Source organism: Bombina bombina, chromosome 8, assembly GCF_027579735.1.
Source record: "Bombina bombina isolate aBomBom1 chromosome 8, aBomBom1.pri, whole genome shotgun sequence".
In the NCBI taxonomy this organism is placed as follows: Eukaryota; Metazoa; Chordata; class Amphibia; order Anura; family Bombinatoridae; genus Bombina; species Bombina bombina.
In genome coordinates, this window is record NC_069506.1 from 153,919,395 (window position 1) to 153,932,027 (window position 12,633).

Here is a 12,633-nt window from a genome sequence, read left to right on the forward strand (position 1 = left end):
AGATTAGGGGTGTTTAGACTCAGGGTTTATGTTAGGGTGTTAGGTGTAAATGTTACTTGTTTTCTACCATAGAAATCAGTGGGATATCGGGCAGCATCGAACATAAGCTTTCGCTGCTTTCAGACTCCCATTGATTCCTATGGTATCCGTAGCCTCCAGCGTAGTGGATTGTAAACCAGGTACGATATGTCGGAATAGCCGCGAACGTACCTGTTAACTATTTGATAACTTTGAAAAATCTGTAATGATGAAAGCATCGATCTGCATCAGATTGAGACCGGCAGGTCGTATGTTACGTCACAAATGTCAACTTTTGCCGGTCTGTAGGCTTTGATAACTAGGTCGGATCAAGCTTGCAACAATTACGCTGTGGAATTCCAGCATATTTGCGGTTGACGGCTTGATAAATATCCCCCAAAGTCTGGGCCTGCATGAGTGCTCCCGGCACTGGGGAGCTACAGTTCATTGAGGGAACCATGAATGCCAACATATACTGTGACATACTGAAGCAGAGCATGATCCCCTCCCTTCGGAGAATGGGCCGCAGGGCAGTATTCCAACATGATAACGACCCTAAACACACCTCCAAGACGACCACTGCCTTGCTAAAGAAGCTGAGGGTAAAGGTGATGGACTGGCCAAGCATGTCTCCAGACCTAAACCCTATTGAGCCTCTGTGGGGCATCCTGAAATGGAAGGTGGGGGAGCGCAAGGTCTCTAACATACACCAGCTCTGTGATTCATCATGGAGGAGTATATATATATATGTGTGTGTATGTATATATGTGTGTGTATGTATATATATATATATATATATATATATATATATACAGTATGTGTGTATATATATTGTATGTATAATTCCCAGGAAGACTGCACTCGCTAGATTTCATAAAATGTAGCATTTATAAAAAAATATTTAAAAATAGAATCCCATAACATTTATTAAATGGATACAATATAGGATAAGTTATAACAACATATTTCGAGTTAAGATCACATAATACAAACTGATCTTATATAAATTATTTACATTCTAACACATTCTGGTAAAAATATGAATGGACATAGATAACTTAAATCTTTGAATAGAAACATATTTGCAATATACAAGTATTGTCAAAAATGCTTCTAATAAAAGTTATCACTGTTTAACTGTTAACATTGTTCTCTGCATGTGCATGTGAAGCATAGCTAGATATTCTCAGTGTACCAGCATTTTAAATATTGCAGCTGCTCAGAGTGGGGATTATATCTTTTCAGCAATTAACAAATTGAGTTATTACCAGATGGTACAAGCACCTTAGGCTCTTTAAGCAAGTTCTGAGTTTAAAATGCAGGTGCACATAGCATATTTAAATACACTTTTAAAAAAAGTTATAGCTTTTATTAGGGACATTTTTGCTTATACATATCTATATTACAAAAATGCTTCTATACTAAACTGAAATGCATGCATGTGGATTCCAATTTTGACTGAAATTGGCCTGATCTGATAATGCGCAAAAGTGCTTTTGGTTTTGGCACCACTAAGCAGCTATGCGCACATAATGAGGGCTCTCACTGGCCTCCCCCAGGGCTGGGTCTATAACCACAGGCAGCAGGCTAACAGGACTCTATTCAACTGCAGGTAGCAAATGTGACCTCTGAACACTGTGCAGCAATTAGTCAGCAAGACAAATAGTCTGAATCTGAGCTGATCAAGTGTCAGACTTGTAATAGGAGTGGTGGCCTATGACTATTTGTGACAAATAGCCATATTCCACCTCTCCTGTAGCAAGTCTGACACTTGATCAGCTCAGCTTCAGACTATTTGTCTCACCCTCACGGGGGAGGCATCTGTGCAGCACCGAATGTGCTTGCAAATCTCTCTGCTCTGCAGGGAAATTGGATGACACGCCCCCAATACAGAATTCTCCCAGCATCCACAGCTACCTCAATCCGGCCTTGAGCGCTACTATCACTACTTTTTTTTAAACAGAGTTTATCACAGGACGGGCAGCAGGCAAAGAAGCAGATAGTAGTATAGAGTCCAGACACTCAGGAAAGTAAACAGGTAGGTAAATAAAACATGCTTTGCTTATACATATATAAACAGGGCTCAAAATATATGCCCGCCCGGAAGAGATTGAACGGGGGAGCGTAAAAAGATACAAAGTTAACAGTGAAACTTATCTTCCTCATTCCTCACACAACAGACTTACATCCAGACACAATGGGGCATTCCTCACACAGCAGACTTACATCCAGGCACAATGGGGCATTCCTCACACAGCAGACTTACATCCAGACACAGGGACATTCCTCACACAGCAGACTTACATCCAGACACAGGGACATTCCTCACACAGCAGACTTACATCCAGACACAGGGTCATTCCTCACACAGCAGACTTACATCCAGACACAGGGTCATTCCTCACACAGCAGACTTACATCCAGACACAGGGGCATTCCTCACACAGCAGACTTACATCCAGGCACAATGGGGCATTCCTCACACAGCAGACTTACATCCAGACACAGGGGCATTCCTCACACAGCAGACTTACATCCAGACACAGGGTCATTCATCACACAGCAGACTTACATCCAGACACAATGTAGCATTCCTCACACATCAGACTTACATCCAGGCACAATGGGGCATTCCTCACACAGCAGACTTACATCCAGGCACAATGGGGCATTCCTCACACAGCAGACTTACATCCAGACACAGGGGCATTCCTCACACAGCAGACTTACATCCAGACACAGGGACATTCCTCACACAGCAGACTTACATCCAGAGACAGGGGCATTCCTCACACAGCAGACTTACATCCAGACACAGGGACATTCCTCACACAGCAGACTTACATCCAGACACAGGGGCATTCCTCACACAACAGACTTACATCCAGACACAGGGACATTCCTCACACAGCAGACTTACATCCAGACACAATGGGGCATTCCTCACACAGCAGACTTACATCCAGACACAGGGGCATTCCTCACACAGCAGACTTACATCCAGACACAGGGGCATTCCTCACACAGCAGACTTACATCCAGACACAGGGGCATTCCTCACACAGCAGACTTACATCCAGACACAGGGACATTCCTCACACAGCAGACTTACATCCAGACACAATGGGGCATTCGTCACACAGCAGACTTACATCCAGACACAGGGGCATTCCTCACACAGCAGACTTACATCCAGACACAGTGGCATTCCTCACACAGCAGACTTACATCCAGACACAGGGGCATTCCTCACACAGCAGACTTACATCCAGACACAGTGGCATTCCTCACACAGCAGACTTACATCCAGACATAGGGGCATTCCTCACACAGCAGACTTACATCCAGACACAGGGGCATTCCTCACACAGCAGACTTACATCCATACATAGGGGCATTCCTCACACAGCAGACTTACATCCATACATAGGGGCATTGCTCACACAGCAGACTTACATCCAGACACAGGGACATTCCTCACACAGCAGACTTACATCCAGACACAGGGGCATTCCTCACACAGCAGACTTACATCCAGACACAATGGGGCATTCCTCACACAGCAGACTTACATCCAGACACAGGGACATTCCTCACACAGCAGACTTACATCCAGACACAGGGGCATTCCTCACACAGCAGACTTACATCCAGACACAGGGGCATTCCTCACACAGCAGACTTACATCCAGACACAGGGACATTCCTCACACAGCAGACTTACATCCAGACACAGGGACATTCCTCACACAGCAGACTTACATCCAGACACAGGGGCATTCCTCACACAGCAGACTTACATCCAGACACAGGGGCATTCCTCACACAGCAGACTTACATCCAGACACAGTGGCATTCCTCACACAGCAGACTTACATCCAGACACAGGGACATTCCTCACACAGCAGACTTACATCCAGACACAGGGGCATTCCTCACACAGCAGACTTACATCCAGACACAGGGGCATTCCTCACACAGCAGACTTACATCCAGACACAGGGGCATTCCTCACACAGCAGACTTACATCCAGACACAATGGGGCATTCCTCACACAGCAGACTTACATCCAGACACAGGGACATTCCTCACACAGCAGACTTACATCCAGACATAGGGGCATTCCTCACACAGCAGACTTACATCCAGACACAGGGGCATTCCTCACACAGCAGACTTACATCCAGACACAGGGACATTCCTCACACAGCAGACTTACATCCAGACACAGGGGCATTCCTCACACAGCAGACTTACATCCAGACACAATGGGGCTTTCCTCACACAGCAGACTTACATCCAGACACAGGGGCATTCCTCACACAGCAGACTTACATCCAGACACAGGGGCATTCCTCACACAGCAGACTTACATCCAGACACAGGGACATTCCTCACACAGCAGACTTACATCCAGACACAGGGGCATTCCTCACACAGCAGACGTACATCCAGACACAGGGGCATTCCTCACACAGCAGACTTACATCCAGACACAGGGGCATTCCTCACACAGCAGACTTACATCCAGACACAGGTGCATTCCTAACACAGCAGACTTACATCCAGACACAATGGGGCATTCCTCACACAGCAGACTTACATCCAGACACAGGTGCATTCCTAACACAGCAGACTTACATCCAGACACAGGGACATTCCTCACACAGCAGACTTACATCCAGACACAGGGGCATTCCTCACACAGCAGACTTACATCCATACATAGGGGCATTCCTCACACAGCAGACTTACATCCATACATAGGGGCATTGCTCACACAGCAGACTTACATCCAGACACAGGGACATTCCTCACACAGCAGACTTACATCCAGACACAGGGGCATTCCTCACACAGCAGACTTACATCCAGACACAATGGGGCATTCCTCACACAGCAGACTTACATCCAGACACAGGGACATTCCTCACACAGCAGACTTACATCCAGACACAGGGGCATTCCTCACACAGCAGACTTACATCCAGACACAGGGGCATTCCTCACACAGCAGACTTACATCCAGACACAGGGACATTCCTCACACAGCAGACTTACATCCAGACACAGGGACATTCCTCACACAGCAGACTTACATCCAGACACAGGGGCATTCCTCACACAGCAGACTTACATCCAGACACAGGGGCATTCCTCACACAGCAGACTTACATCCAGACACAGTGGCATTCCTCACACAGCAGACTTACATCCAGACACAGGGACATTCCTCACACAGCAGACTTACATCCAGACACAGGGGCATTCCTCACACAGCAGACTTACATCCAGACACAGGGGCATTCCTCACACAGCAGACTTACATCCAGACACAGGGGCATTCCTCACACAGCAGACTTACATCCAGACACAATGGGGCATTCCTCACACAGCAGACTTACATCCAGACACAGGGACATTCCTCACACAGCAGACTTACATCCAGACATAGGGGCATTCCTCACACAGCAGACTTACATCCAGACACAGGGGCATTCCTCACACAGCAGACTTACATCCAGACACAGGGACATTCCTCATACAGCAGACATACATCCAGACACAGGGGCATTCCTCACACAGCAGACTTACATCCAGACACAGGGACATTCCTCACACAGCAGACTTACATCCAGACATAGGGGCATTCCTCACACAGCAGACTTACATCCAGACACAGGGGCATTCCTCACACAGCAGACTTACATCCAGACACAGGGACATTCCTCACACAGCAGACTTACATCCAGACACAGGGGCATTCCTCACACAGCAGACTTACATCCAGACACAATGGGGCTTTCCTCACACAGCAGACTTACATCCAGACACAGGGGCATTCCTCACACAGCAGACTTACATCCAGACACAGGGGCATTCCTCACACAGCAGACTTACATCCAGACACAGGGACATTCCTCACACAGCAGACTTACATCCAGACACAGGGGCATTCCTCACACAGCAGACGTACATCCAGACACAGGGGCATTCCTCACACAGCAGACTTACATCCAGACACAGGGGCATTCCTCACACAGCAGACTTACATCCAGACACAGGTGCATTCCTAACACAGCAGACTTACATCCAGACACAATGGGGCATTCCTCACACAGCAGACTTACATCCAGACACAGGTGCATTCCTAACACAGCAGACTTACATCCAGACACAGGGACATTCCTCACACAGCAGACTTACATCCAGACACAGGGGCATTCCTCACACAGCAGACTTACATCCAGACACAATGGGGCATTCCTCACACAGCAGACTTACATCCAGACACAGGGGCATTCCTCACACAGCAGACTTACATCCAGAAACAGGGACATTCCTCACACAGCAGACTTACATCCAGACACAGGGACATTCCTCACACAGCAAACTTACATCCAGACACAGGGGCATTCCTCACACAGCAGACTTACATCCAGACACAGGGGCATTCCTCACACAGCAGACTTACATCCAGACACAAAACAAAAACAAAAAACAGAAACAGAGGCGCCACATGTGTGGATCAATATAACCAGAAATCCAGTAAAGGAGTAGAATAAGGGTACTCACAAACGAGGCGGCACTCTCTTGTGCCAGTAGAGGCAGGCTGGTTTTCAACAGCAAACCAGCTGGCTGTGTGTCTCCCAAATCGATAACGAATGCTTGTCTCCTGGGTATCAAACACCGGCCAAAATACTGCAGTGGAAGGAGGAGGGAGGGCTATGGTGCCCTTAGGTTACTGTTATGGGGATAGTCACACCAACACCAGACTTATGTAAAAGTATAAAATCAGTCTTTTTATTATACACAATAAAAATACCAAATGGTATAACAGATTACAGCTGGGTGATGACAAACTATCTCCCCATGGACCATACAAAATAGCGACGCGTTTCTCGGGGAACACCCCGTTTCCTCAGGCTTGTATGTATGTTGTATGCATAAATGCCCTTTATATAGGGCTTAGTAACCTAATGTTCAGATGAATCCTCCCCTTCCTTTATCCAAATTGACCTATCATGTCCTTCCTTTCCAAACACTCCCCATTGTTGTGAAGTTGTAACAATAATTAGTTCTAATCATATATCGTGATTAGATTTGAAATCGTACAAATTCATATGCCTATGTGTCCCTGATAGTAATATTTAAAATAGCAATTGGATCGTTAGTTAACGATCTCGATCATCCGCTATGTGTAATATAATTGTAGTGAGAAGACTGACATAAGTTCCACTACCTAACCAATAGGGTTACGGCTATATCGGGGGCCTGTTCCAACATTGCGATCCCATTGGTTACACTCTCGGCTGTATGGCATGGCAATCCCATTGGTTACGCTCTGGACTGTGTATTGTGTTGTCATGACAAAATGTCATGTGATCGGTAGTGTGGCTGGTAGCTGTAACATATGATGTTGTTATGACGTAATGTCATGTGATCAGGGGTGTGCCCAATTGCTGTTGCCGTGATTCCGACTTCCATACGGAATGACGCATGATCACCTGATCACTATGGCCCAAATCTGTGTAGCTTTATAGTATTGTGGTTGCTAAGGGCGATATAATTACGCCCATATCTAAATAACGAGCCAGTGACCAAGCGCCACCGTAACCCATATCCTGCTATTGGCCAAAAGTATATCGCTGGTGTCTAACCCATAGTAATATATAAATACTATAAATTAGTGAGTGTATTACACTAGTAATACGACTGACAATTATGAATCTGAGACAATCCAACATAATTATGGAAAACAGATTAGGAGTGTAGTAATAAAATTAATTTTTCTTATCAATTAGTGGGATTATAAAACTAGACTCCGGAACTACAGGATACACTATAAATAAGTGGTTAGTATTCCGAGGTCAATGTGTTGCCCTAATGAATAGTATTGTGTATAATGTAAAATTAATAACCATCTCATAAATATTAATGTGATAAAAAGAGAATAATAGTGTAGGTAATCACTGACTAGTAAACGGTACTCCAAATATAAAAAATAATGATGAGTGTGATATGAAATTATCTATACTAGGTGACATGAGTACCCATTGAAATGATGTGACATGACAGTGTACTGGGGATATTAGTGTAAATCAAGTTATAAAGCTATATCCAAAAGTGAATTATATTTAAATAATTATCAATAGTGTTACCCCCCTATGATCCCTGGGGGTATGTAAATATGCTGTAATAGATAAAATATATATGTGAAGAGGTGATATAAAAGAGTCAAAGTGTTAAGATTAGAATACATTGTGTAGAATATGCTTAGTCTAAAGTAATAACTATAATTAGAATTTCCCTATAGGTAACAATTTACTATGGTGTAGGTTATAATGCTTATAAATGTGAACCAACAACAATGGGGTGTCGAAAAGTCCAGCTCACAAACTGCTCATCTAGTCATACATTTGTTCATACCTCTAACCAGACATGTATTAAATATAACCAAGTCTCACATAAAAATGAATAAAAATAAGAAAAAATATTTACACAAATGCTGCAGAGTCTATAACCTCGTTCAGACCAATGGGAAATAAACTATTGAATTTATAAATCCAATAGGTTTCCCTTTGTCTCAATTTGGAAAACCTATTGTACGAATTGCTAGGGGGGATTTTTTCCAATGGAGTTATTTTGAATGAACATTTACCAGGAATATAACTATTGCAGATATGCCTAGAGACACTATGTTTCAGCGATCTAGATTCAATGTTCCTCAGATGTTCACTCCATCTGGTCCTGACCTTTCTACAGGTCCTACCTATATACTGGATCCCACATTGGCAGGACAATGCATATATTACATAGTTGGAATCACAGGACAGTCGGTTTTTAATAGGTATCAACTCTTTTGTATGGTTAACTAATATGTCACTGTGACCATGTGTTATATATTTACACATGTGGCATCGTTTCTTCCCACATCTAAAAGTCCCTATTTTGCTAAAAGTGTGATTATTATGAGTCTGATCTCTCGGTCCTATGATATCAGTAACTTTCCTTTTTGACATCACCACCTTACTAGGGGCTAGTTTTTGTTTGTAAGTAGGGGCTCTCTTAAACACTAATTTAGGTTGTGGTGGAAGTGTTTTCTTCAGTACAGGGTCTTTGAGAAGGATCGGCCAGTGTTTCTTAAGGACTTTATTAATGATTTTATGGTTAGAGTTGTATTGTGTAATAAACAAAGGTTGTTTATTGGCAAAGGTTTCCTTGTCTCTGTCTATTGATGTGACAGAGGATAATAATTGTTCCCTATGTAGATTCTTGGCTTTCTCATAGCCTTTTGTGACTAATTCCGCCGGGTATCCTTTTTCAATGAATCTACATTTCAGGATCTGCGATTGCTGTTTATATTGGTCAATGGTGCTGCAGTTTCTTCGCAGTCTGCAAAACTGACTAAAAGGAATATTAGTTTTCCATTTTGTTAAATGGTTGCTTGAGAAATGTAGGAAATTATTACAATCCACCTTTTTAAAAAAAGTGGACGTGGATATATTCTCTTCTAGGTCCCAGGATAGAATGACATCCAGAAATTCTATGTTTTCTTTTTGTAGATTGTGGGTAAAACTAATACCCATATTGTTATCATTTAGATGGGATACAAAATCTAAGGCTTCTGACTCTAAGCCATCGAAAATAAATATCAGGTCATCTATGTAACGGCCATAGAACACCAGATTGCCCCTCCATTGCGAATTATATATGTAGTGATCTTCATAACAACCCATAAATAGGTTGGCAAAGCTAGGGGCAAATCTGGTGCCCATGGCCGTTCCCCTGATCTGTAAATAAAAGGAATCAAGAAACTGAAAATAATTGTGTTTTAGAATAAAATTGATAAGTGAAATCAGATATTCTTTTTGGTTTAGAGGCATGTATAAATCTCTATTCAAATAGTGCAAGGTTGTATTAATCCCCAGATCATGGGATATGTTCGAATAAAGTGATCCAACATCACATGTGAGCCAAAGGTACTTCTTATTTTTATCTAATTGCACAAGCGAAAGTTTATTGAGCAGGTCTTTAGTGTCCTTAATATAGGATGGTAAGGTAATGACATACCTCTGTAGGTAGATGTCAATATATTCTGACAATCTGTCGGTGATACTGTTCATGCCAGCTATAATGGGCCTGCCAGGAGGCTCTATTTCATTCTTGTGCAATTTGGGTAGATGGTAATAAAAAGGTATACTCGGATGGTCAGGAGTTAGGTATCTTTTCTCTTTTTTATTTAGGATCTGTGAGTTAAGGCCTTTTTCCAATAAGGTATTGAGAATTTTTATATACTCTGTAGTTGGATCATACTTTAGTTTAGTGTAATAATTGGTATCCTCTAGAATTCTACAGGCTTCTTTTACATAGTCAGAATAATTCTGCAGCACTATGCCACCGCCCTTGTCAGCCTGGCGGATGACCAGGTTTCGGTCATCCATCAGACTTTTAAGGGCTCTGGCTTCGTTGGGCCAAGTTCTCTTTTTGCCCATAATCCTTTTTGGCATAGATTCAAAATCTTCTAAGACTAGTTGCTGATATAAGTCTATATAAGACACTTCTTCCTTAGGTGGATAAAAGGATGAGGGGGGAGCCAGTGAAGTGTGTATTACTCCTTCAAAGAGTTCCTCCATTAGTGAGCTAGGATCATATGATATAACCATAGAGGGATTTCTTGTTTGACCTGAATTTAATAGGATAGGTAGGCCCTCTATGTTTTGTGTTCTCAAAGCCTTTATTGCAAAATATCTCTGAATTGATAATTTGCGTGTGTATTTATTTAAATCCACAAAAAGTTCAAAAATATTATGCGAGTTAGGGGGACAGTACGAAAGGCCTCTTCCCAAAACTCTCACCTCATCATCTGAGAGTATATGGGAAGAGAGATTAAATATACCCTTTCTTAGTTTTGAGAGTTTTTCTTTTTTGTTGGTTTTCCCTCTCCCTCGCCTTCCCCGTTTGGGAAAGGTCTTTTCTTTTGGTTTGTGGTAGGATTCGGTCGCCTCCATAGAGGTGCGAGGTTCGAATTCTCTAAAAAAGGCCCCGATGGAGTGGAGGGAATGGTGGAGGCCTTTGATGTGGAGGGTCTAACTTCTCTCGAATGGTCAAATACCTCTTCCTGCACGGAACTGAGGGCTTGGAATCTATTATTGATGGGAATATAGTTGGGGTTGTGATATTCCTGATATTGTGGTGTGCCTCTATAGTCCCTATCTGCATAGGTTAATCTAGTATAGTGAGGTTCTATATTCCGATTGACTCCCTGACCCTCATGGTATTGCTGGGAATCAGTGTTACGGTTACCATTGTGATCCCCATGATAGTTCTCACGTGGGTGACTGAAAGGGTTCTTTTGATTGTGTTTATTATTCCGATGGGAGTTATAGTGGGACTGATGGTTATGATTGTTCTTGTTTTTTTGACGTTGAACCACGGTCCAATCATTCACTTTACTGGGTTTATTTCTATTGTAAGTATAAACTTCCCCTTTACTATAGTCTTCTTCATCTCTTTTAATTTTATTGTTCTTATTAGTTATGATTTCTGTCTGATATTCATCTACTGATTTGATCGTTTGAGTGTTAAGTTTGTGGTATTCAGGATGCTCCTTGAACCCTTCTAGTTCTTTCTGGATGTTGTCTATTTCTAACCCTACCTCATCTACCAATGACTGTCTATGGGAGATGAGTAGGTCAATGAGTTTAAAAGAACACTCATCCAAAATACCATACCACTTAGTAAGCAAATCTGGGTTGTTCTTAAAAGAGCAATTCTTAAAAACTCGCAAACCCCTAGGGATCTGTTTCTTTTCTTTATATTTCTTTAAACAGTCTAGGTCCCACCAATGCCTATTCTCATTTTTGAGTAGGTCTTCCAACTTAGTAAACAGACTCTCTATACTGGCATTGGTGGCAGGGTCAACAATGATTCCTGTATTGCTATCATCATGTGCGGTGCTTTGTCTCCTTAAAGCTCTCTCTGAGGAAGACAACATGTTGATACAAGATGATAGAAATGAAGGAAAATAAAAATAAAAATAAATATAAAACCAACAATTATAAGAATGTATTCAATAATTGACAGGTAATAAAAAATAAAAATAATATAAAATATATAAATAATAAGAAGGAGCAGCTCTCCTATCAAACCTAAACCAGGTAAAGATATACTGAACGGGAGTCACCGTGATAATACTATCACTGGGCTCCTATAGGAGGCGCTAGGATCTGGTAAAATATTGGTGAATTAAAATATAGGAAACGGCTGGCAATGATACAAATGACAATGTTTTACACTAGTATGCCAACATAAATAATAAATAGTGAGAAATGAACAATTAGTAAGAAATGAACAATATAAAATAAAAATATAAAATGTATACGAATCAGATGGTATATGCAACCCAATCTGGAAAGTCCAGCGAGTCTCTTCAAATGTCCATCAGTACTTGAACAGGCTGCTCTCTGTCTTCACCCAACTGGATGATGTATTCTATGATGCAAAACAAAAAACAGAAACAGAGGCGCCACATGTGTGGATCAATATAACCAGAAATCCAGTAAAGGAGTAGAATAAGGGTACTCACAAACGAGGCGGCACTCTCTTGTGCC

General features: G+C 42.4%; 1 protein-coding gene across 1 annotated transcript in view; it reads left to right on the forward strand.

Annotated features, from left to right (window-relative positions):
- Positions 1-1,967: 1,967 nt before the first annotated feature.
- The window catches only part of LOC128638054 (sulfotransferase 2B1), a 133,529-nt gene continuing 122,863 nt past the window's right edge, over positions 1,968-12,633 (forward strand). Inside the window, exon 1 of the mRNA XM_053689924.1 lies at positions 1,968-2,056. The gene's annotated coding sequence lies outside the window, so the exon portion shown is untranslated. The remainder of the gene's footprint in view (positions 2,057-12,633) is intronic.